This window comes from Heptranchias perlo, chromosome 9, assembly GCF_035084215.1.
Source record: "Heptranchias perlo isolate sHepPer1 chromosome 9, sHepPer1.hap1, whole genome shotgun sequence".
NCBI lineage: Eukaryota > Metazoa > Chordata > Chondrichthyes > Hexanchiformes > Hexanchidae > Heptranchias > Heptranchias perlo.
Genome location: NC_090333.1, coordinates 70,158,050 through 70,185,113, shown reverse-complemented (window position 1 = coordinate 70,185,113; position 27,064 = coordinate 70,158,050). Strand labels below are relative to the sequence as shown.

Below are 27,064 nucleotides of genomic sequence, written 5' to 3'. Positions count from 1 at the left end.
CAAACTTAGATATGAGACTTTCTGTGCCTTCATCTAAGTCGTTAATAAATATTGTGAATAATTGAGGCCCCAAGACAGATCCCTGAGGGACTCCACTAGTCACATCCTGCCAATGTGAATACTTACCCATTATCCCTACTCTCTGACGCCTTTCGTTCAGCCAACTTCCTAACCAAGTCCGTACTTTTCCCTCGATTCCATGGGCTTCTATCTCAGCTAACAAAGTGCACAAAAATTTACATAGAATCGTAGAATGATAAAGCACAGGAGGCCATTTGGCCCATCGTGCCTGTGCTGGCTCTTTTAAAGAGTTATCCAATTAGTCCAAAGCAAAATACTGCGGATATTGGAAACCGAAAATAAAAACATAAAATGTTCGAGAAGCTCAGCAAGTCAGGCAGCATCTGTGAGAAAGAAACAGAGTTAACGTTTCAAGTCGAAGACCTTTCGTCAGAACTGGAAGATGAGTTTTTGAGCAAGTACAGAGCCAGGGAAAGGGTGGGGGGGTGGGGGAGGAAAGAACAACACTCGTGCCCTCTATCCTATCAGTCTGTGATAGAGTAGAGGGCACAAGTGATTAAATGACAAAAGAGATGATGGCGTAAGGTAAGGAAGGTGGTAATGGGACTGGTTAAGAATCAAAAGATTGACCAGGAGTAGCTGTAAATGGAAGCAGCAGAACCATTACCAGCACTAACTGACCGAAAAAATGGGAGCAGTGGTTATGATGTGATGTTATCAAAATCAATTGTAATCCAATTAGTCCCAATCCCTAGACCTTTCCCCAGAGCTCTGCAAGTTTTTCCTCTTCAAGTATTTATACAATTCTGCTTTGAAAGTTACTGCTGAATCTGCTTCCACCACCCTTTCAGACAATGCATTCCAGATCATTACAACTCGCTGAGTAAAAAAAAAATTCTCCACACTTTATATAAATGAAGTATACAAAAATGTGTTTCAACTAGCTGTTGTATTTATGGAGAGCCATTTTAAATTGATTTGGATACGGGCATGAAAAGAGTAACAAATTTGCTGACAAGGGTATTTAGGGGATGATGAAGAGTGAGGAAAAATGCAGGAGACTGCAGAGTGTTTGGGAGGGGCAAATGCAGTTCATTGGGGAAAGAAATGTGAAGTTTGGGAATCAGAACAGGAGAATGGAAACATCCCCTAAACAGCATAAATCTCAATGAAGTGGAAAAACAAAGCGGGGCAAATACACAGATCTTTAAAGGCAGATCACAGATGGAAAATCTATTAAAAAGGGCAAATATACATGTATTATTTAGATAGACAGATCGTTGGACATCAAGACCAAATATTGTTCTAAAGTGAAGCGGAATTAGAGGACCAGGGATAATTGGACCAGAGCATGCAGATGTAATTCAGTCATTATTTTGAAGTCATACATTCTGTCCTTATTTTTATATTTGCCATTGGAAATTGCTATATCCACATTTATAATCGTAACTGCCTATGTAAACTTGTCATTTTGTAATTACAACCTTCCACCAGTGTTGGTGTTTCCATTATTATTGGGTACATAAGAATTTATAATGGGAAAGATTGACAGGAAGCACACACAGATGTAGACATTTTTAATACATTATAGTATTGAATACAAAAATTAAAAAGCTAATGATTAATCTACACTACTTGGGCCACAACCGATTTTAGTGTGCAGTTTTGGGCACCCCATTATAGGATATTGGAGCTATTGAAATGGTGCAAAATGAATGGTACAAGGGGTAACTCAACATAGTTATGATGACAGATTTGAAAAATTAGGACTGTATTCACTGGAGTAGAGAAAGCTAAAGTTAAAAAAGGGGGCAACCGAAAAGAAGTGTTCAGAAAAAATGTTTGAGATAATATGGTGGTTAAATATTGCCATTGGTCAATGAATCAGTAACAAGGGTGCACAAACTTTGGAACAGCACTAAGAAATGTCTTTATGCAATGGGTCACAAGAGTATGGAATGTATTACCGCCAGTGGCTATCGAAGCAAAGTCAATCATAACATTTAAGAGGGAATTGGATAAACCCTTGAGGAAGAAAAATATTAGTGGGTCTGAGGAAAGAGCAGGGAATTGGTTAGAGTAGGTGTCTGCTGTGGCTCAGTGGTAGCATTCTCACCTGAGTCATGGGTTCAAGCCCCACTCCAGAGATTCGAACACATATTCCAGGCTGACATTTCAATACAGTACTGAGGGAATACTGCACTGTTGCAGGTGCTGTCTTTCAGATGAGACATTAAACTGAGGCCCCATCTGCCCTCTCAAGTGAAGGTAAAAGATCCCATGGCACTATTTTGAAGAAGAGCAGGGGAGTTCTCCCCAGTGTCCTGGTCAATACCAACGCCATTAAAACAGATGATCTGGTCATTATCACATTGCATTTGGCAGGACCATGCTGTGCGCAATTTGGTTGCAGGGTTTCCTACATTACAACAGTGATTACAATTCAAAAAGTGTTTTATTGGCTGTAAAGCACTTTGGGACGTCCTGAGGTCGTAAAAGGCGCTATATAAATGCAAGTTCTTTCTTTTTAGATATAATGATGAGCTGGCACAGACATAATGGCCTAGATGGTATCCTAATGTGTTTAAATGTCCATAGTTATAATCTTACTGTGACAGGTGGAGGTACATCATTCTAGAATGTTGATTATAAAATCAAAATACGAATGGACCTCAGTCTGCATGAATTCATGGAAATGCAGGATTAAAAGATTCACATGGGCTCATTTATTTGTGTTTTAAAAAAGCACACAAGCAAACATACACTTGACATTTTCTTATTTTAAAAATGAACTCCCCCCCCACCCCCCAACCCCCCACCCTCTCAATCTTCTCCTAAGGCCAGGCAGTCCCATTCCATTAAAGTTTGAGCAAAACTGCCACGTTGCCAGTTCCAGGCATGGGCATGGAAGACTTAGCCATCAGGCTGGTGGTGGCCATGTCCTTTTTGAAATCTTTGCATTATCTCCTCCTATTGGTTAAACTATGCCACACATTATAAAGCCACCTTTCAAAGGAGCTTCTGAAAGGACTATTTAAAAGGAAAGAATAATCAAAGTCAAACTCAGTTTGAAAGCTTCCTGATTATAAACCAAAGATTCTTTGAAATGGACTCCACTACCTCAGAGTAGAACAAAAAAAAACAAGACTTACGCACAACAGGAACAGCTGTACCAATACCAATTCACAAACATTACAAAGGATGGAACAAAAAAATCACCTAGATACTGGAACCCTTTCCTTCCAAGAAACCATGTATAATTTGCACTGTGCAAACTGACAGTCATAATTTCCTCATGTCTGGAATTGGTTTCCATTAGATTTGCTTTAACAGATCCATTGCAAATTTGGCCATATTTTGCCAATGACTCAGTCATGATTCAGCTAATGAGCATCACCATCTGCATTTCTGAAGTACATATTCTATGCTCCACTGTAGACAGTCATCAATGTTGTTTCTCTAGTTACAGGAGATGAACCTTATATTCCTATAAGTGAACAGGAGTAGCCATTCAGCCTCTCGAGCTTGCTCTGCCATTCAATTAAATCATGGCTGATCTGTACCTCAACTCCATTTCTCTGCCTTTGTTCCATATGTCTTGATACCCTTGCCTATCAAAGATCTATGTATCTATCTATCTCTGTCTTGAAAGCTCCAATTATCCCAGCATCTGTAGCCTTTTGGGGGAAGGGAGTTCCAGAATTCTACTACTCTGTGTAAAAAATGCTTCCTGATTTCACTCCTGGACAACCTAGCTCTAATTTTATTATGCCCCCTTATTCGGGATGCCCCCACCAGAGGAAATCATTTCACTGTATCTACCCTATCAGATCCTTTTAACATTTTAAACACCTGGATCAGATCACTCCTCAATATCCTATACTCAATGGAATACAAGCCAAGTTTATGAAACCTGTCCTCATAATCTAACTCTCTAAGCCCCAGTATCATTCTGGTGAATCTGTGCTGTAGCCCCTCCAAGGCCAATATATCCTTCCTGAGGTGCGGTGCCCAGAACTGAACGCAGGACTCCAGGTGGGGTCTAACCAAAGTTCTGTACAACTGACAAATAATTTATCAGTTACAGAGACTGAAATATAGATAGAATTTTTTAGAAAAACAGGAGGAGAGTAAAATTCAAGATGAAGAGAATTTTGGGTGAGGCATAGCATACCAAATCCATGTGCAGATTGGATTCTATAGATTCCAAAAATGTGCTATTTCCCCATTCCCCACACACAGATTCTTTTCATTACTGCAGCCATTTAAAAAAAAACGCTTTGTCGAGTAGCTTTCAAAAAGCTCAGATGGTTAAGTGTGGTCTTCAAACTATAAAATTAAATAGACACAGATTTACAGTTTATTCACATACGACCCTGCATTTAGAAAACGTTTTATGATGCTGGAGTATTTATTTTAATGAAAAGCAATCCTCTTCAAGCCTTGAAAATGTCTTTGCCCTTGACACCAAAGGAAAAGGCAAGTTACTGTGCACATATTTTATGGCATACGAATTCAATTCAGCTTTATAATATCCAAAATTAGAAAACTTTTTTTAAAAAAAGGCTGCAGATGATAGAAAATTCAATTTTTAATGCTACAGAAAACATTTGATTGATATATAGAGCACATACTAGAATCCAAACCAGTAAGCTTTAATTCTGAGTAGCATCTTGTGCATCCCCGATTTTCATCGCCTCCCCATTGACGGCCGTGCCTTCAGCTGCCTGGGCCCTAAATTCTGGAATTCCCTCCCTCAAACTCTCCACCTCTCTCTCCTCCTTTAAGACGCTCCTTAAAACCTACCTCTTTGACCATGCTTTTGGTCACCCGTCCTAACATCTCCTTCTGTGGCTTGGTGTCAAATTTTGTTTGATAATCGCTCCTGTGAAGAGCCTTGGGACATTTTACTACATTACAGGCGCTATATAAATGCAAGTTGTTGTAGTTGTGGCAGGTATTCAAATAATAAGACTGTCAATTTTAACTGGTCACCTCTTTGACAGGAAGTAAAGATGCAGCACTCTGAAGTCAGTGCAGCTCAGCAACAGTGTTAATGTGGTTTCAGTGATTCAGCCTTGCAGTGTAGCTGGAATTGGCAAACATCAGCTTAAGGACAGGAGTGGCAGCATGCCCAGGAGATGATTACGTACTGATTGGTAGTGCTGCTAATGAAATTGAGGACGGACAAGAGACTGAGAATCGAAATCCATAGAACAAATGATAAACATGCTTGAGACTGGGCTGGCCGTACACCTTGTGAGTTTAAAGGTCAGATTTAGCAAACTCGTTCGAGACAACACCACCACTGAACTTTTACAAGTAAAAAAAGGTCCGTCAGTCCTCACTTGGCAACTCCACTCAAAATTATACAGTAGCTTATTTTAAACCAGTGCATTGGACCTGGGAAACCCAACTACTTAAATAAAAGAGGCACAACAGCATTACTGTTCAACACATGATTTATTCATATCTACTACAGAATCGTGTTTGTTAACATGCTGTAACTACACATTTTTAGATCAGTGAAATGTGCCACGGATTTTAACCTATCATCACCACAACTGCATGCTTAAGTTCAAGAAGCTGAATCTTGCCAAATTATTAACATTTTAAAAAAAATGTTGAAAATGGCAACTCCAAAACAGCTAGCGCATGGTGTCAAATGATATCCAATTTACTGCAGTAAGCAGGAGCTGAATCATTCAATGCACAATTTAGCTCCTGAAAATATTTGATTCTTTCATTTCAAAAGCCACTTTCCAGAGAGTTGGTTGCCAATATAGCAGTATTAATTTTGCCTTACTGTGATTATGAACCATGGTGATATAAAAAAAATGAAGTGCACTCCAACCAAAAGACATGGCTATTGCCAGGCCAACAGCCTCCAGGCTATCTCCAACATTCGCCACTCCTGTATCTAACGCATCTAAAGTGATTTTAGGAAAGCTTCCTGGCACTGGACTCTTCGTTCCATGAGTAAACATGCCCTTGATTTTTTTTTGAAGTTTTCAAAATTACACTTGTGCCAACAGGCAGTGTGCAGACACAGCAGTTGGTGCAGTTTATTTATTTATTTAATTAAAAAGTGTTTTACGTGAATAGACAGAGCAGCCACAGTCCGCTAAAAATGCTTCAACTATGGTGTGGAGATGCCGGTGATGGACTGGGGTTGACAATTGTAAACAATTTTACAACACCAAGTTATAGTCCAGCAATTTTATTTTAAATTCACAAGCTTTCGGAGGCTTCCTCCTTCCTCAGGTGAACGTTGTTGGAAATGAAATCCTCGAAATGAAATTGCATTTATAAATCACAGAACAATGCTTGGTGATTACAGACAGTTTTTTCAACTGCCCGTTGCCAAGGCAATCAGTGTGCAGACAGACAGGTGTTACCTACAAGGTCTCCGAATATACAAATCACCAAAAAAAAAACAGAGATAGAGAGGTAGAAACATAGAAAAGACAGCAACTGACCCGTTATATTAAAAACAGATAACATTTGTTCGCTGGTGGGGTAACGTGTAGCGTGACATGAACCCAAGATCCCGGTTGAGGCCGTCCTCATGGGTGCGGACGGTGGAGCAGGAGGGCTTAAGTTGGAGGGAAGGTCGTCAAGGCAGGCTGCCAGCAGATCAACAAAAAAGGCACCAAGGACATCTTTTTCTCATTGAAGTTGGTATGTTATCTACCGGGTGGTGCCTTCCTCACTAGAGGGGGGAATCCTTGCACTGGAGTCATGCCATCAGTTGAGAACACAATGCAGCTGTTTCCTACAGGGACATTATGTGAACCAGAGACAAACTGGCAAGTCGTGGATTGTGTTTTGGCGACAATAATGTAATGCAATGATCCTGAGTGCCAGAAATCATGAATGAACAACTGTATTATGCACAGTATTTAAATCCTTTGGCAGGTGTTCATGTTGACTTATTAACTAACTATGGAGGCACCAGTCTGTTTTGAAACAGGCAAGGTGATTCATGGACAATGCCAAAGGACATAATGTAGGACCATATCCCACTTGTGACATGCTAACCAAGCTGAGTTTAAAATTTAATTTAACACCTTTTTATGTTGAGGCTCAAGTATGATACCATACATAGCTGCTCTTCTTTTTATATGCAGTTGCCAATTTGCACACAACAAGCTCCCACAAACAGCAATGAAATAAATGACCAGATCATCTGCTTTAGGCATTGGTTGAGGAATACATGTTGGCCAGGACACCGGGGAGAACTCCCCTGCTCTTCTTCAAAATAGTGCCTTGGGGTTCTTTACGTCCACCTGAGAGGACAGTCAGGGCCTCGGTTTAACGTCTCATCTGAAGGACAGCACTTCCAACAGTACAGCACTCCCCTAGTACTGCACTGAATAAGAACTTACTTATACATTATAATGACCTGTGAACAGGTTCTCCCAGCTCTGTCTCCAAGGCTGGTGGCATTGTTTTCTCCCATAACACACCTATTAAAATGAAGCATGTGGCCTGACTGTGCCCCATGCTGCCCTGAGCTGCCCTTTCCCCCTCTCCACTCTTAGCAGTCTTTCCCTTCTTCCATGCTGTTACCCACACTGCACCCCCACAACCCCACCAAACAAACTTTCCTCCTGGTCTTGCATTTCCAACCATGACTGAGAACAGGCTTTTCAAGTTCTTTTTAAGGCTTTCAGCTGAAGTTGGCCATTGGAATGTACGTGTGTTCAGTAACAGTGCTGGGAATTCTGGGAAGGAGGAGAATTGATGAAGACTTGCAGTTTTCAATCTCCACTAAGAAACTTATAACTGTTTCTGAAGTCACAGGCACAAACATATCCCATAGCACACCTCCTCCACATTGTCCCCACCCCTTGCTATTACCATGCCAGTGCTCCCACATTCCAAGACCACCTTCACACCACTGGCACAATGCAGCTGGCACCACTTCCACATTCCCAACACACCATTCCTAGTGCTCCTAGACACCAGGATCCCTTCCCACTATTCCAGCAATCAAGGATCCTCCTCACTAATACTCCGACACCCCAACATCCCTCTTCTCCTCATCCTACCATCTCCCTCCCACTGATTTCTACATCCCTAGACCACACTTCGAACACTAATAACATATCACTCATCCCCCCTCCTCAGCTACATCACCTACCTATGTTGAATCTGCAGCAACTTCCCCACCATCTTCCTCTTTATTCTGAACTTTAAAAGGTAAGACATAAAATTAAGCACGGGTTAGGAACACCTCTATTAAATCTTCTGTTAACCTTTTCTGCTCTAAGGAGAACCATCCTAGCTTTTTTAGTCTCTCCACATTTCAGAAGTCCCTCATTCCTGGTATATTTCTGATAAATCTCCTCTGCACCCTCTCCATCCTTCCTAAAGTGTGGTGCCCAGAATCAGACACATTACTCCAGCTGGGGCCTAACCAGCGATTTATAAAGATTTAGCATAAATCCTTACTTTTGTATTCTATGCCTCTATCTATAAAGCCAAGGATCCCGTATGCTATTTTAACAGCTTTATCAACTTGTCCTGCCACCTTCAAAGATTTGTTGTGTATGCGACCCCCCAGGTCTCTCTCTTCCTGCACCCATGTACAATTGTACCACATACACGTTTCCTACTCAAAATAAGGGGTGGAAAATTTGGAAGCCAAGTTAGTAAATTGCAGTAGGGCGGTGGCTGGCCACCCTGAAAGCCCTCACGGAGAACACGTCTTTACAAGCAGCTCACTGCTATCAGTATCAGCAACATGTGGTTTTGGATAGAGCACTCAAAACTGCCAATTACCAGCCCCGTCTGGAATGCCCTTTTTCCAGGCTGAATATAGGGGAGAGAAAAAGCTTAAAAATAAAAGAATGCTCAAGCACAGTTCTGATCCAAGATTTACATGCTTATGTCGATTCATGAAGCTTAGTTGTGAGGTCTTCCATAGTTCAATAACCCGAAACCTGGACTCACATATAAAGAATGGTCACTTGGGAGAGGTACCATAGGGCAGCTGATAATTGTAGAACTGTGGCCTTCAGGAGAGATGGGGGGAGGCAGTGGGGTGGGGGGTGGAGGGTAGCTAAGCAAAAGCATTTACACGGAGAGATAAAAGAGCCACGGGTGTTAGGAACATGAGTAGCCACTCAGCCTCTTGAGCCTGTTCCGCCATTCAATTAGATCACGGCTGATCTATATCCCAAATCCATCTACCAGCCATGATTCCCTAACACTTAATAACCATGCCTAACAAATATATATCAATTTTTCCCTTTCAAGTATACATCTAAACCCCTTTTGAAAGTTATTATTGAAGCTGCTTCCATCACCCTTACTAAAAATAATTTTTTTAAAAAGTAAACACATATATTGCACACAGAATAAATTATTATGAGAAGCAGCACAAAATAAACCACTGAGCAAAACAACTCATCAAACACATGGGTCTAGAAATCAGACATTCTTCCTTTCCAATAACTCAACGCTGATGTGTTCACCTTATCCTTGCAGTCTACTCCTGTTAATTTGAAGTAGTGTTTTGCTCGAAAAAATGTGAATAATCCAGTAATTCAAATTAAGCTGTTTAAATAAAACAGAACTGGAGGTGTTTTTTTTTCCCTCAAAAAAAAATGTGAATTGACAGATGATTCAAATGAACTCACTGTGGAACCTTTCAGATATAAAACCGAAACCCTTGTGTCACATTTCCTATTTTGAACACAATTATGGCGCAGAAGATCAAGTGAACACGCAATAACAAGCCTTGACACTGGGTGAAGAGGGTGGAGACTTAATTTACATGGCTTGTGCCCTGATACGAACTTGTCAGCAGTCAAGGAGGAAAAAGCAACAGCTGTTTACCAGCCAGACATGAATTAGCAAAAGCAACAGCGTCAAAAAACCAACTTATTGTGAATAAGCTCCGAACAACAACACCTGCTATATCTAACGCATCACTACTGACTAACACCTCAAATGATTATTCGATAAACTCCCAATGACAACATTGTACCTGTTGATTATTCATTGAGGATATCATCACACAACAATGGAGGAGAGGCATTGGAGGAGGCTGGTGTGGCTCCAATGTGTCGAGGCTGCAGAGAGGTAGAGAAGGACAAGGAAAGATAGTGCACCACAGTCACAGTTACAGAGGATGCCAGTTGTGACTTTGATTAGGGCCATTTCAGAGCTGTGGCGTGGGCGAAAACCCGATTGGACAGGTTCAAACAGGGAAAAGATGGGCACAAATTTGGCAGACAACGAGATGGTCAAGAATTTTGGAGAGGGATTGGATATTGGAGATGGGGTGGTAGCTTGTAAGGTCAGAGGGGCCAAGAGAGGGGTTTTTTGAGGAGGAAGGTGATGATGGCCGTTGTGAAATGGAGGGGAACATTAACCGAGGAGAGGGAGCCATTTACATTATTGGACTGGTACTCCAGAGGCCTGGACTAATAATCCAGAGAATGTGAGTTCAAATCCTACCATGGTAGTCTGAGAATTTGAATTCAGTTTAAAAAAAAATCTGGAAATAAAAATTTGGTACCAGTAAAAGTGACGATGAAGCTGTCAGATTGTAGTAAAAACCCAACTGGTTCACTATTGTCCTTTACGGAAGCAAACCTGCCGTCCTTACCCGGTCTAGCCTATGCATGACTCCAGTCTCACACCAACTCTTAACTACCCTCTGAAGTGGCCCAGCAAGCCATTCAGTTATATCATATGGATGGGCAATAAATGTCGGCCTTGGCGACAACGCCCACATCCCGAGAATGAAAAAAAATCTTGGTCGGAAACTCGGGGTGCAGTTCGAGGGAGTGGTAGAGAATGGGGATTTTAAAGGAGAGGCGAGAGGAGTGAACAAGGTGAGGTGTTCAATGGAAGAGAAAGTACCAAAGGGGTAGGGGGAAGAGATCAAACTGTGATTTGGTGGTACAGGCCATACGGCCAATTGGTTTGAACAGAGTTGGGAGATGGAAGTAGGAGGATCAAAGAGGGAATTGGTCATGCGTAATCGGGAGTTCCACCACACTTCCGGCAAAGTTACAGCGACGGGAGCAGCTCCAAGAAGATTCCCGGCCAAGGCGTCACAGCCAAGTTTCAGCCAAAGCCAGGATGTCATTGCCATCGTCAACACTAAGGTCGTGGAAGGCAAAGGCGAGCGAGGAGGATGGGGCAGCTTGGGGTTGCTGCTTGTAAGGAGATAGTGACAGATGCCTCAATGGGCCCTTTGGAGAATGCCAAGAGAGACAGACACAGAGGCTTACTCAACAGCACTCAGTCGCAAGAGAATGGGAAGGCAGAGGAGTAGTGAAGGCTTGGAGTAGGGAATGGAGGAAGGTGTAAAGCATCTGCTGGGGGCGGGGGGGTGTGGGGGAAAGAAATGCAGAAGTTTTCTCCCCGGTGTCCTGGCCAATATTTATCCCTCAACCAACATCACTAAAACAGATGATCTGGTCATTATCACATTGCTGTTTGTGGGATCTTGCTGTGCACAAATTGGCTGCCGCGTTTCCTACATTACAACAGTGACTACACCTCAAAAAAGTACTTAATTGGCTGTAAAGCGCTTTGGCACATCACCCGGCTCCTCATGCTTTTTAATAATCCCCATTAATTTGAAATACATTTTATTTAAACACTGAAGAAATAAATGGGGAATCCAGTAAGCCAGGTTTGTTCGCTTACGACTTAATCAATGGTCAATTATTCGGTCTTTCTCATTCTCACATGATCTATCCTGCTGCTACATAAAGACCCTAAATATTTTGTCAAAATATTTTCAACTACCTTGAGAATTATTTTAGGAAAACATGTTGGTCAAAACAACTATTTTTCTTTGCAGCTTAAGGTTTGTTGTCAGAGAGTAGTTATTCCACCTATCGCTTTGCTTAGTTGAGCTCCTGCAATGGTTCACTTGGTAGATTCACTGCCTGGTCTGACTTGCAGCTGCACAGGCCAGTAAGGTCCGAGGTTTGTACCGAGTTACCCGATTTCAGCCACAGTGGTAGTAAGCGTCCTGGAATTGGTCTGGGTGTCCCAGGGCCAAGGAGTGAGAAGAAAATTAACCAGGGTTGCCACTTGTGATTATTACCCATTAGCCCCTTTCTGGAAAATGCACATGTGGGTGTCAGGTGAGGATAGGATTAGGCTTGGCCGTGATGCCACCGTGGTCCAACAGCTTGCTGACATGCGCTGTTGAGGGTAACACATTAAGAATGTTAACTCGGAGAAAGTACTGGAGGCTGGTCTGCCCCTGTAAAGCCACACACCCCAGCATGATTGCAGTCACTCCAGGAGAATTACAGGTAAAAATTAGAGGAAAAATGTGTTTAACTCTTCAGTTTAAGACCTGTATAGTTTCTTCTTTTTTTTAAGATTTGCTGATCTCTATTCCCCCCGCCCCCTCCTTTTTCTATCCCTTTCCTAAAGGCACTGACTCCTTGCTGGAGTACAGTCCCATCTATATTAATTGCCCTCTGGTACCTCACACAGGTGGCCATTCTTCATATGCATAGCTAGACAGTGAGTGTAACCAAGCTATTCAACCAAGAGGGAGAGGGTGGGGGAGAAGGGCACAGAGTTGAGCTTGATCCAGTCCTCACCGATCATTCACAGTGAGTCACTGGATAGCAAAGAAGAGCTGGGGGGGGGGGGGGGGGGGGGGGGAGAAAAAATAGCATTTGTACAGCACCTTATCCCATCTCTCAGAAACATCCCAAAACACTTCACAGGAATTGCTTTCAACTGCAGTTACTGTTACACGGGCAAATGCAGCAGCCATTTTGCACATAGCAAGTTCTTACAAACAGCTATGAGCTGAATTACCGAAGAATCAGCTTTTTGATGGCATTGATTAACAAAGGAACGGATATTGGGAGAACTCCCTGCCATTTTCTGACATAGTGCCACAGGGTCTTTAATGTCCATCTCGGCAGGCAGTTCAATATTTCATCCAAAAGACTCCATCTCTGCACTCCCTCAATACTGCACTGTAGTGACAGCCTAGAATATGTGCAAAAGGGTTAATATGGGGCTTGAACCCGCAATCTGCTGCTTCAGAAGTGAGCGTCATCAATTAAGCCAAGCTGACACTACCCTGCACAATTTTCCTCTATCTAACCCAGAGGCTCCAAGACTAAAGAAAGACTTATATTTATACAGCACCTTTCACGACCTCAGGATATCCCAAAGCCCTTTACAGCCAATCATGTACTTTTTTTTTGAAGTGTAGTCACTGTTGTAATGTAGGAAACGCAGCAGCCAATTTAAGCACAGTTTGGTCCCACAAACAACAATGTTACAATGACCAGTTAATCTGTTTTTAGATGTTGGTTGAGAGATAAATATTGGCTGGGACACCGGGAAGAACTCCCCAGCTCTTCTTCAAAATAGTGCCAGCAGATCTTTTACATCCACCTGAGAGAGCAGACGAGACCTCGGTGCAAAGTCTCATCCGAAATACGGCACCTCCGACAGTGCAGCACTCCCTCAGTACTGCACTGAACTATCATCCTGGGTTATGTACTCAAGTCTCTGGAGTGGGACTTGAACCCACAACCTTCTGACTCAAAGGTAAGTGTGCTACGGAGCCACACCTGACACCAATTGTAGCACCCCAATTGAGATCAACTCAGCAGGGGACCAGGGATCTAACCCGGAACCTTCCTGGCTTGTACAACACATCTACTCACCGAGCTATCGAAGGGCCAATGTGCTGCTACTCTACTCAAAACCATGCACAATGAGTAATCATTCTTCACATACTGGAGAAGAATCAAAAACGGACAATGATAAAATAATGTGCTCACGTGGAATAACAGAAAATAAATAAATAGCGAACGAAAAAAATAACGAACAATAAAACGAGAGAAATTCCATTTCTATATCACCTTTCATGACCTCAGGACGTCCCAAATCACTCTACAGCCAATGAAGTATTTTCCAAGTGCAGTCACTGCTGTAATGTAGGAAACAATGTCGAAATGCAGAAAATAAGACCATGTCTATATATAAACACAATCTAACATTTCAGTAGAAAAATAAATAGGTTTCCTGGGAATAAATAAACTTGCGTGCGTTAGCCATGCATTATTTAAATTTCCAGTTGATGTGAACCCCCGTAACTTGGCCCACACCTCCCTAGACTCCCGCTTCTGTGTGGGAGCGACTGAACAGTGCAAACAGGACATGACAGTGACGAACGCAAAACAACTGTTTCCATAACAGAATGCCTCTTTCATTTAAGGCCATCTGTGGTAATTTCAAACCCAGTTTTTTGCAACTGCAACATTCCAACACGAGCATCCAAAGCTCAGCATTTATCCAGCAGTTGTCCTTTTTAAGTGGCTTGGGTTATAAACTATGAATAATCTGTACGCAACAGTAATCCGAATGGAATGTACTTTTAACTGATAAAAGGCAACTAAGTTTTATTTTTCCATTCATATATTTGACGTGATGACTATTATGAAAGCAGCTGCAAAAACTAATAGTTAAAATTGCAAGGCCACCGACCCATATTTAGATGCAAAGGAAAATACTCCCTTGGCAGAAGACACGGGCTATGCCTCTGGAAAAAGCATCACAATTGACAAATAAGGCTGCTAAAAAGAATGATTCTAATTTCCTTTTAATTTCTAATTCCCTTTCCCCCACCCCCACTTCCGCCCCTCCCCAACATTATCTTACCCCCTTCTCTACTGAATGGGCTGACTTCAGTGCAGTACTGAGGGAGTACTGCACTGTCGGAGGTGCCTTCTTTCAGATGAGATGTTAAACCGAGGTCCGCTCTGTCCTCTCAGGTGGATGCAAGATCCCATGGCACTATTCAAAGAAGAGCAGGGAAGTTCTTCCCGGTGTCCTGGCCAATATTTATCCTTCAACCAACAATAAAACGGATTATCTGGTCATTTATCTCATTGAGGTTTGTCTGCTGTGTTTCCGACATTCCAACAGTGACTACACTTCAAAAGGTACTTCATTTGCTGTGAAGCACTTTGGGACGTTGAGGTCATGAAAGGCGCGATATAAATGCAAGTTCTTTCTTTCTTTATGCTCAAGTACAGTTCCATGCGTGCTGGCAGCCCTCTGGTAAGTCAACCAAGGGGCCATTTTTCAGTTGAGAGACAAGACAGTGAGGGATGTCCAGCTATTCAACCCTGTAAGGAATTACTGCTAAGCTTGTCTTCACTTGATGTCCTCATGCTTATGCTTTGCAGCTGGAGTCACTGGGCAGCAATGAGGAGCCAGAACCTTGGCCGATATTTCATCTCCATTGCCCAGGATTACTAAGACCATTGTAGAGTCCCTACTGTTGTCCCAGGTATGTCAGCCCGAGGCTACCCTGTTCTGTATGCCTCAGCTCCACTCCTGGTGATGCATTCACACCCAATGCCGCTATGGGGCTGCTTTTCTTTGTTTTCTGTTTTTAAAAAAAAGTCACTTGAACAGTAAGTGGTGAGGATGTCATTGAGAGTACTCGCTTGGCGTCATTGAATCAGCATCAACAAAGATACATTAATTAGCTCCGGGTGCTTCAAATATAGTGTGGGCAGTTAATTCATGTCCTTGCACTGTTGAGACTCCCTCTTTCAGAACCGGTTTAATCAATGTCCAACTTTTCAGAAGAATCAGAAGTTGGGGAGAAACGCACAGTTTGATCCCATACGGCCGAGTTACTAATCTAAATCAGAGGTGCCGTTGAGTGTCCGACAGGGTCGTGTTTGTCTCAGTCGGTCACATGCTCATCCAAGCCAGAAGATTGGGGATTTGAGGCCCACTGCAGCATTTGAGCATATAACCCAGGCTGACACTTCAGTGCAGTGCCATCTTGCGTTGTGGCAGGAACCATCTTTCAGATGAGACATCAAACCAAGGCCCCAAGTAAAAGATCCCCTGGCACTAATGGAAGAGTAGGGAGCTCTCCTAGTGTTCTGGCCAACATAACTCTCTCAACCAACACCACCAAAAACAGCTTAACTAGTCATTCTTCCATTTACTGTTTGTGGGATCTTTGTGTGCAAACTAGCTGCTGCCTTTGCCGATAATAACAGATAATACCCTTTATTGGATATGAAGCACTTTGGGACATCCTGAGGGCTTGAAAGTCGCAATATAAATACAAGTTCTTCCGTTTTCTTTCATAAGAGAGAGAAAGAACTTGCATTTATACAGAACCTTTCATGACCTCTGGACTTCCCAAAGCACCAATGCAGTACTTTTGAAGTGTTGTCACTGTTGTAATGTGGGACATATTGACCAATTCTAGAGGAACACTGGCGGAGCTCAGGAACCAGGTTGTCTGCTTCCTTGACTGTAGGTGGTATACCAAGGGAACCAAGGAGAAAACAAAAGGATTTACACCACAAGAAAATTACCTTTTTTTTTAAAAAGACTATTTGTTCTTATGTGTGCGTGTCTCAGCCACTCAGTAATTAAAAACCAGTTTCAGTCCCATGTCCTGGCCTAGTAGTCGCCTGTTAGTAGGTAATCTAAATGAACCAAGAAATCCAGTTGGCAAAAGACCACCCATTAGTAACATGGTAAACCGGTTTTTGAAATTCCTATTGTTTCCACAGAAAAGGCATGCAGATAATCTGTAGGACGCATCAAAAATGTGTAGCGTACCTGCCCCTTAGCATGTTGTGTGGGAGGGGGAAAATGCCTGCAGCTTGCTGACAACATTTTCTTTAGAAATTACTGTCTCAGTCTGGAGTGCGCAAGTTTTTTAATTTACAGAATACAAATAATACCAATAATAAAAAACTCACATAACCCAGCAGACAGGGCTCAAATATACACATATCCAGGCACCAAGGTCGTATCAATCTTGTTGTAATAAGCTACTTTTTCTCAGAGAAAAACAGCAAGAAACCAATATTGAAATATGCATTTTGAAACTTTCACAGAAAGTCCTACAATAAACGTTGGTGAAACCACTGCCATACAGGTACAAGGAACAGCAAGATAGTTTGATGCCCTCAGACTGGCACCTGCCACGTTTGGCACATTCTTTTCTTCCCCCTCCCTCTACTGCTGAAGTTGCCCTGCAATGTAAAACTGGATAGATTTGCCCGCAGGAGGGCAAAACTACAAATTTACAGAGCTGCTTCCAAAAGTGACTCTGCAATATGAATTACTAGTCTACGAGGTGAGTGGAAGCTCATGGTCATCTCATTTCCACAGCACAGCTCTGGATACTTGGGTTGGATCCAGTGAGATATTTATCTGCTAACAAGGTTACGCCTTTCTAAAAAAAAAATATGGCTTCAGTGCCAATTGACACCCATTTTGGGAACAATTATTGAAAATAAAAAGTTACTGGTTGTGTCATTTTTTTTTGTTTTGCTGGAAATTTCTGACAGTGGAACCTCCGTTATTCGCTATATTGGAGGGGATGCCCTCTCGGTAGGTCAAGGTAATTGGCAGATCATTTTGGTCTTATTCATATAGTGCACTAGTACCATGAACATGGGAATGAAAGTTTTTACAACAGAAATAGTCACATTTTATGTCGTTTAATTCAAGGGGAAAAAAGGGATGAAGCACAAAGCACAAAGGAAGCCAACTTGCAGAAGACTTTGTGCCTGCAAAAATTCTGGTGGATAATCAAGATGATGGATAATAGAGATTCCGCTGTGCTCTGCAAGGACTATCCTAAGGAAAAATCTTCCTCCTCAGTATTTTCCTGAATAATAGTATCATAGTAGGTACAGCACAGGAGCAGGCCAGCTCTTTGAAAGAGATGTCCAATTAGTCCCATTTCCCCTCTGCTCTTTCTCCACAGCCCTTATGGAGGCTTATTGTGGTAGTTGTTGTTGTGATATAAATATAAAATAGTCGCTAATAAATTCAATAGGGAATTCAGGAGAAACTTCTTTATCCAGTTGGGCTGCACCCCTTTAATAACAGAAAATTTCGTAAGAGGCAAAAAAACTCTAACTCTCACTACATAGTGGCTCAACATTGGGCCAAAGGAGAGACTGAGCAGAAGGACACAGCAAAGTGGAAGGGCAGACCAGGAATAGGGCTCGAACCTCATTCGCAAAAACGAATCAAGACGGAACAATCTTAGCAAAAGATATTAAAAAATTTTAAAGATTCTGTCAGCCTGTTTTTCTTAGAGAGAGAGAGAGAGAGAGAGAATGAGAAAAAAAGTCAGAGATACAGACAAGAGAAGCTGAGTGAAAAGGAGAGGCAGAATGAGTTAGATAGTGGGAGATAAATATAGAAACATAGAAAATAGCAGCAGGAGTAGGACATTCGGCCCTTCGAGCCTGCTCCGCCATTCAATATGATCATGGCTGATCCTCTATCTCAATACCATATTCCCGCTCTCTCTCCATACCCCTTGATGCCTTTTGTGTCTAGAAATCTATCTAGCTTAATCTTAAATATATTCAGTGACTTGGCCTCCACAGCCTTTTGTGGTAGAGAATTCCACAGGTTCACCACCCTCTGAGTGAAGAAATTTCTCCTCATCTCAGTCCTAAATGTCCTACCCCGTATCCTGAGACTGACCCCTCGATCTGGACACCCCGGCCAGGGGAAACATCCTCCCTGCATCCAGTCTGTCTAGCCCTGTCAGAATTTTATATGTTTCAATGAGATCCCCTCTCATTCTTCTAAACTCGAGTGAATACAGGCCGAGTCGACCCAATCTCTCCTCATATGACAGGGTCGACAGAAAGCTGGTTATCGGAAGAGAGGATTCCTTTTAAACTTCTGTCAATGAGTTACACCACTGAGGAGGGTCAAAATCTCTGTATACATTTAAAATCTTGCAAAGAGTGTGCACTTCCCTGTTGTCATTATTATGGGTTATGCTTTTCTTAACCACTATAAATTGCTTCATCAATATTTCCCATTCAATTTTTCATGTCAACTGTCAGCCTGTATATACCCCTAAAGGGCCACTGCTTTTTTGGTATATGTTAATGACTTGGACTTGGGTATAAAGGACATAATTTCAAAGTTTGCAGATGACACAAAACTTGGAAGTGTAGTAAACAGTGAGGAGGATAGTAATAGACTTCAAGAGGACATAAACAGGCTGGGAGAATGGGCGGACACAAGACAGATGAAATTTAACGCAGAGAAGTGCGAAGTGGTACATTTTGGCAGGAAGAACGCGGAGAGGCACTACAAACTAAATGGTACAATTCTAAATGGGGTGCGGAAACAGAGACACCTGGGGGTATATATGCACAGGTCGTTGAAGGTGGCAGGGCAGGTTGAGAAAGTGGATAGAAAAGTATATGGGATCCTGGGCTTTGTAAACAGAGGCACAGAGTACAAAAGCAAGGAAGTTATGTTGAACCTTTATAAAACACTGGTTCGGCCACATCTGGAGTATTGTGTCTAATTCTGGGCACCGCACTTTAAGTAGGATGTGAAGGCCTTAGAGAGGGTGCAGAAAAGATTTACTCGAATGGTTCCAGGGATGAGGGACTTCAGTTACGTGGGTAAACTGGAGAAGCTGGGGTTGTTCTCCTTAGAGCAGAGAAGGTTAAGAGGAGATTTGATAGATGCGTTCAAAATCATGAAGGATTCAGATAAAGTTGATAAAGAGAAACTGTTCCCATTGGCGGAAGGGTCGATAACCAGAGGACACAGACTTAAGGTGATTGGCAAAAGAACCAAAAGCGACATGAGGAAAAACTTTTTTTATGCAGTGAGTGGTTATGGTCTGGAATGCGCTGCCTGAAAGGGTGGTGGATGCAGATTCAATCATGGCTTTCAAAGAAGAATTGGATAAATAAATGAAGAGAAGAAGTTTGCAGGGCTTGCTCTTACAAAGAGCCGGCACAGGTTCGATGGGCCGAATGGCCTCCTTCTGTGCTGTAACAATTCTATGGTTCTAAAGGGCAAGAGCTCTACTTGTGTAATTAAACAACCTTGGCCAACAAAAGAGGTGAGAGAGCTAAACTAAAAGAAAGGGCTTACACAAATGCAAAGAATAGAGGAGGTCTCGTGGACTGGGAGAGGTATGAAGAACTGCGAACGGATACAAAGAAAGTAGCAAGGGCTGCAAAATGGGAATACAAGAAAAACTCTGCAAGGGATATCAAGGAGAACATAAAGTTTTTACAAGTATATTAAGAGAAAGAGGGTGGCTAAGAGTAATGTGGGCCCCTTTAAGACAGACACAGTTGATATTGTAATTGAAAATAAGGAAATGGCAGACTTGCTAAATAATTACTTTGTATCGGTCTTCACATTAGAGGCTGAGGATAAAGTACCAGAGGTACGAGAGAAATTAAAAATAAATCAAAGGGAGGAACTTACTAGATTTAATACAGGTAAAATAATGGTAATGGAGAGAAAATAATGAGACTGATGATTGACAAATCTCCAGGATCTACCTGATGGTTTGCACCCCAGGGTATAAAAAAAAAAGGAAAATGCAAATGCTTTAGTCATGATCTTCCAAAACTCTCTTGAATCAGGAATTGTCCTCTTGGATTGGAAAATTGGCAATGTCACTCCATTATTTAAGAAGGGTGGGTGTGAGAAACCAGGAAATTATAGGCCTCTTAGACACCACCCACCAGGTGCATGGTTCATACTCCTGTAACTCGGCCAACGTTGTCTACCTCATACGTTGCAGGAAAGGATGCCCCAGAGCATGGTACACTGGCGAGACCATGCAGACGCTGCGACAACGGATGAACGGACACCGCGCAACAATCGCCAGACAGGAGGGTTCCCTCCCAGTCGGGGAACACTTCAGCAGTCAAGGACATTCAGCCACCGACCTCCGGGTAAGCATACTCCAAGGCGGCCTTCGAGACACACGACAACGCAAAATCGTCGAGCAGAAATTGATAGCCAAGTTCCGCACCCACGAGGACGGCCTCAACCGGGATCTTGGGTTCATGTCACGCTACACGTAACCCCACCAGCGAACAAAGGTTATCTGTTTTTAATATAACGGGTCATTTGCTGACTTTCTCTTCCTTCCGGATGTTTCTATGTTTCTGCCTCTCTCTCTCTCTCTCTGTTTTTTTTTTGGGTGTTTGTATATTCGGTGGCATTGTAGGTAACACCTCTCTGTCTGCACACTGTGATTGCCTTGGCAACGGGCAGTTGGAAAGACTATCTGTAATCACCAGGTATTGTTCTGTGATTTATAAATGCGAAGGGTTCGAGGATTTCATTTCCACAACATTCACCTGAGGAAGGAGGAAGCCTCCGAAAGCTTGTGAATTTCAAATAAAATTGTTGGACTATAACTTGGTGTTGTAAAATTGTTTACAATTGTCAGCCCCAGTCCATCACCGGCATCTCCACATCATTACTTAAGAAGGGTGGGTGTGAGAAACCAGGAAATTATAGGCCTCTTTGTCTAACCTCTGTTGTGGGGAAGTTACTAGAATCTGCCTTTAGGGACTGAGCACTTAGTCAAATATGAACTGATCAGAGAAAGCCTGCGTGGATTTGTAGCAGGTAAGTCATGTCTATTTAACCTAGTTGAATTTTTTGAGGCAATCACTAACATGGTAGATAAGGGAGTGACTATGGATGTTATTTATATGGACTTCCAGAAGGCATTCAATAAGGTTCCACACAAGAGAAAATGAAAGTGCATGGAATTGGAGGCAATCTATTGACATGGGTAGCGAATTGGTTAGCAAGTAGGAGAGAGAGAGAGAGAGAGAGAGAGTAGGGATAATGGATACGCACTCCAATTGCTGGAATGTGACTGGTGATGTCCTCCAGGGATCTATTCTGGGGCCTCAGCTTTTCACCATATTTATCAATGACTTAGGTGAAGGAATAGAGAGCCGTATATCCAAGTTTGCTAACGTCGCTACGTTAGGTGGCACAGTAAGTAGTGTAGATGGGAGCAGAAAGTTACAAAGAGACATTGATAGATTACTGCATTACAATGACTTCATTGGCTGTAAAGTGCTTTGGGACGTCCTGAAGTTGTGAAATGCACAAGTGCTATATAAATGCAAGTCTTTCTTTCATTAAGTGAGTGGGAAAAACTGTGACAGATAGAGTTCAACATGGGGAAGTGTGAGGTCATCCACTTTGGACCGAAGAAATTGGTCCTAAATAGTGAGAAGTTAGGAACTGTGGATGAGCAGAAAGATTTAGGGGTCCAAGTACAGGAATCACTAAAAACTAGTGGACAGGTACAAAAAATAATCAAAAAGGCTAATGGAATGTTAGCCTTTATCTTAAGGGGGCTGGAATAGAAAGAGGTGGATGTTATGCTACAGTTGCATAAAGCTCTGGTTAGACCACACGTGGAGTGCTGCGTTCAGTTCTGGGCACTGCACCTCAGGAAGGATATATTGGCCTTGGAGGGGGTGCAGTGCAGAGTCACCAGAATGATATTGCAACTAAAAGGGTCAAGTTATGAGGACAGGTTGAGTAGATTAGGCTTGTATTCCCTTCAATATAGAAGATTAAGGGGTTCTCTAATTGAGGTGTTTAAGATGACTAAAGGATTTAAAAGCGTAGGTAGAGAGAAACTATTTCCTCTGGTGGGGGAGTCCCAAACAAGGGGGCATAACCTTAAAATTAGAGCTCGGCCGTTCAGGGGTGAAGTCAGGAAGCACTTCTTCACACAAAATATAGACGTCTGGAACCTTCTCCCCCAAAAATCTCTTGAGGCTGGGTCAATTGGAAATTTCAAAACTGAGATTGATAGATTTTTGTTAGGCAAGGGTATTAAGGGATACTGAACCAAGGCAGGAAAATGGAGTTATGATACAGATCAGCCATGATCTAACTAAATGGCAGAACAGGCTTGAGGGGCTGAATAGCCTACTCCTGTTCCTATGTTCCTAGCTGCAGGCTCTGGTCATGAGGCTGGCTCTGTGAAGTGAGTTTCTGAGATCTTTCTCCCAACTCTGTTGCCATCTAGTATACAGAAAGATCACAATCATCAACTAACAATGAGCAAAATATATTGGAACAGATAGTAGATTTGTTATAGAAGCAGTAACAAGAGGAGAAAACAGTGAGGCAGACTAGAGTAAATCAGTGTATAACAAGGCAGTGAACACAGAAGAGAAGATAACCAACAAAGAAATAACACCAACAAAACAACAGCACATGAAACAAAAGCATCATTTTTTGTTATATTAATACGTCCTTCTTCCAACTCTGCATTGTGGTGAGGTAACAATGGGTTGTGCATCATTTCTCATTTGTGTGGGATGAGACTTATTGCACTGAGGTTAGCACAGTCATGCAGCCACAAGCTCACTCCGCTCCCAGGCTACCACAATAAAATGGAGCATCATTGCGATATGCCCATGGAGCAATAGGTCACAGGCATCTGGCAACGCTTCACATGGTGTGTTTTATTCCATCTCTCAGCGCCGTGGCTGTGGGAGGTGCTGAGTTCAGGCCAAACCCTTTCCCTCTGGGAGTGGAAAAAACACAACACCAGAAGTCACCCACGCTGCTCTCAAGACACCTCCCGACAGCCAGTTATAGAGCTGCATTGGAGGTGATCTCAGAGCAAGTCTTCTATCCATCTTCTATGCCAGCAGCTGCACTTCAAAGGAAAAGAAAGCAAAGAAGAAAACTACGGGAGGAATAAAAAAGCATTGAAAACTCTGTTGGGTTTCCAGTTCTGTGGTAAGGAATACTAAAAGACTTTGTGACAGATACAGACCACAAGAGCAACTGTGTGAAAGAGACAGAAAGGCATCAAGACACATGGAAACAGTTTACCTATCTCAGCGGGTCTTTTGACCCATTTTTTTTTTACAGCAGCAACTACTTTTCCATTGTCGACCTCACGTAGAAAAACATATCTCAGAGCATTAAAAGAATGTAAGAGTATGAGGAAGCGAACAAGAGGAAACACAAAGTTGAGGGCAGGGTGACAAAACAGAAGAAGTGGATCAGCGACTCATCAGTTGAGTCGGCCATCGGCTGAATGGGAAACGAGAGGGAGAAATGGGAAGAGAAGAAATGTGCGACCACTATTCGGTCGCCATATTGGCACGAACCCAGAAGTCCACGCCTGTCTAGGAAAAGGATCAACTCCTTTAATTACCCCCCACCTTTCAAAAAAAGTTATTTATATATTAAGTTCAATGTTAGAAATTTCTACCATGACAAGCTTACAGGAATCAACAGTTAAAGTTGATCATCTGAACAGAATTAAAGATTTAAATTAAAAACTGAACTTTTAAAAAAAATCAATTAAAATTAATCTTAGTCTTAAGAGTTAATCATTTTGCCTAGAACAAATTGCTCAAATATCCTGACTTTAAAATGAATACAAAAATGCACCGTACCACATAAGGAGTCTTCACACAAGTTACTGCAGGTTTCAAGGAACCAGCAGATGACGACAATTTTTTGGCAATAAAAGTGCTGGCCAAACCGAGGCCTCTTAGACAGAGATTCAGGATTCACAAGAAAGTATTTGGTAAACACATTATTTAGGCAGGAAGAGCCAGGCCTCAACTTTCTCTTGATGATGTCACACACCAGTGACTTCAAAGATGTTATGACACCATCTACAATCCTGTATTATGATAAGTTTGTAAACAAAGAAAGCTTTGCCAAACACTTCTGCTCCTTTGAACCCCGCAACAAAGGAAAATTCGGGTACTTCTCCAATTTGCTCAAGTTGCAAGGCACAAAAACAACTGACGTTGAATTACTTGGAATCTCAGAAAATCTATAACAATCGGGTTTTTCTCCCCCCAAAAAGAAAACTTAAATGTCCTTGTTGAGATGCTCTCTGAAAATTCCTGAGCAATTTTTCAAGGAGATTTGGGCAGAGACCACAAACCACTTCACAAATTACGATACAAACATATATTTGTATGATGAATACATCTTCAAATAAGGATAGAGGCCAAATGTGGAATGATATCGCAAAGAGGAAACAAAATAGCTTTCGTACAATTGCTACAAATGTAATAACATTAATATTATTTAAGGGGGGAATTTAGTAAATAGTAACAAGATAACAAAAGCATAACTTGGCGATAATGTGCTTTCTGAAACTCATGGTAGTTTTCCCAGATCAGAATGTTTCCCAGCAGCAAACAATTACAGATCAGGAGTACAATCCACTCTGAGTTACAATATGAACATCTACTGTACAGCAATTAGCATAACTTCAAACATTATGAATAAACTAGCAGACACCTCTGACGCAATACTGAGGTTAAATTTACCCACACGGGTGTACAGTGATGTGTCATAAATTTGTCACGAACAAGACTTGTGCAACTCACTCATAACTTGACCATTCAACTTCAGTTGGACCCCCCTCACTCAGACATAAATTACGTTTTCCAGTTCTGCATGGAAACCTGTGTACACCACACATCCAAATACATATTCAATTGTAACTGGTACAAACCATCACTCAAGTCATTCCTGCAGTCGTCTATTTGTTTCACGTAGTAAAGACAGAACCTCTTTATATTATACCATACAAATGAGTGGAAATCTGAAAAATGTGTTGTGGAAATAATTTATGCCTTTATGGATTTTCACATCTGCATTTAGTTTGTTTTCCCCACCCCCCAATTACACTAATGAACTAAACATTTAAGTGGAGTTCTGTGAACCTCTCTCTTTTCTGCAGCTTAAAGGGGCCAGGGACTTACAGTATTCGGATTCTGTGCTCATTTTACCGGGAATCTCATCAACTACAAGGCAATCGACTCCCAGAGGGCTGCTAAGGACAGCCCCACAGGAAACCACTCGTCATAAGCTCTCCAAAGAATCATATTCTCCCACATAAACACTGCATGGAAATGTTATGACCTGTGCATTAATGCACTTAAAATCATTGCTAATCTCTTAACACGCTTCCGATGCTGTACTAATGCTACGTGCAAATCAAGTCATTAACCGTGATTTTTATATCAAATAAATCATTTTCCCTTCTGCTCTAACAAGAAACGTTTTTGCAATTGCAGTTTAAAGAAATCAGTTGACGTGCGACTCAATCAGAACATTTTTTTCACATGTTTTGTATGATGAATACGAATTCGGTTGAGGGAAGAATGGAAGATGGAGGGATTTGATAAAGAAGCAACAAAGTAGATCGTTCTTAATCGTTGCAAATACAGTAATGCATTTATGAGGGAAATCTCATAAATAGTGCAATCACTTACTCCCACCTCCCCCTCCACCCAAGCTGCAAAAAGAGCCAGAAAGAAACAGCTTCCAAACACACGAGCCACAGGACAAAGGAGTTTAAGGTTAAAAAAAACATAATTTCTTTTTAAAAAAAACTCACCGTTCGCTGCTTTTATTCTTTTGCAAAAAAAGTACTGTGTGTTTTTATGGTGCTGTTTCACAGAGAGGTTGTTGTATCTGTCTGTCTCTGTCTGTGTGTATCTCTCTCTCGAGCTGTACCAGGCTGCGTCTCGCTCGGTCTGAAGCTGGCTCGCGGCAGCAGCGCCCGGCGGGCGGGAGACCAGCACCAGACCTGAGCAACCGACAGCAGAGACACCAATCACAGCAAGGGGAATGCCATGCAACCATGGAGACAAAGCCAGAACTTACTGTACCCTGCAACCAAAATAACATGGCTCTTTTCAAACCTCAGCTGCAGCTGCTTAAAATCTCCAGCAATATTTTAAAATAACCAACACTTAATAAATATTCGAAATCCTTGTTTTTGACAAACAGGGCAGGACAATGGCATAATTCGGTCCTCTCTTTGATGCTGCTGGCTTCAAACAAATTAGCTGACAGCAATACAAAAAAGATGAAGTGGAGCAATACCAACCAAGACAAAACACTTGAACTAATTACAGTATAGATTCCTTCAAATGCAAGATCCCCTGGGAATTGTGATCCTTCAGTGCTATAATTATTTGGTTGAGAGAGATGGTTTAGCCATTGTAATTGCAATCTTAGTTGCAGTTTATTCTTCAAACGTGAACAATGGCATATATTTTCCAACTGGTTTGGACAAAGTATAACACAATTGCTTGTTCCGGCGGGAGTTTCGCATCAGTTGTCTTAGCGTCCAAGTCAGCAGGTGTCAATAGAGGCCTTGGACTTTGGGAAAGCGTTTGGTGTTTAAAACTTGAATGGCATTTATTAT

The 27,064-nt window shown here is 42.0% G+C and overlaps 1 protein-coding gene across 1 annotated transcript in view; it reads right to left on the bottom strand.

The window, feature by feature from the left end:
* The window catches only part of LOC137325529 (uncharacterized protein C1orf21-like), a 190,297-nt gene extending 163,880 nt beyond the window's left edge, over positions 1–26,417 (bottom strand). The window contains exon 1 of the mRNA XM_067990733.1: positions 26,249–26,417. The gene's annotated coding sequence lies outside the window, so the exon portion shown is untranslated. The remainder of the gene's footprint in view (positions 1–26,248) is intronic.
* Positions 26,418–27,064: the final 647 nt, after the last annotated feature.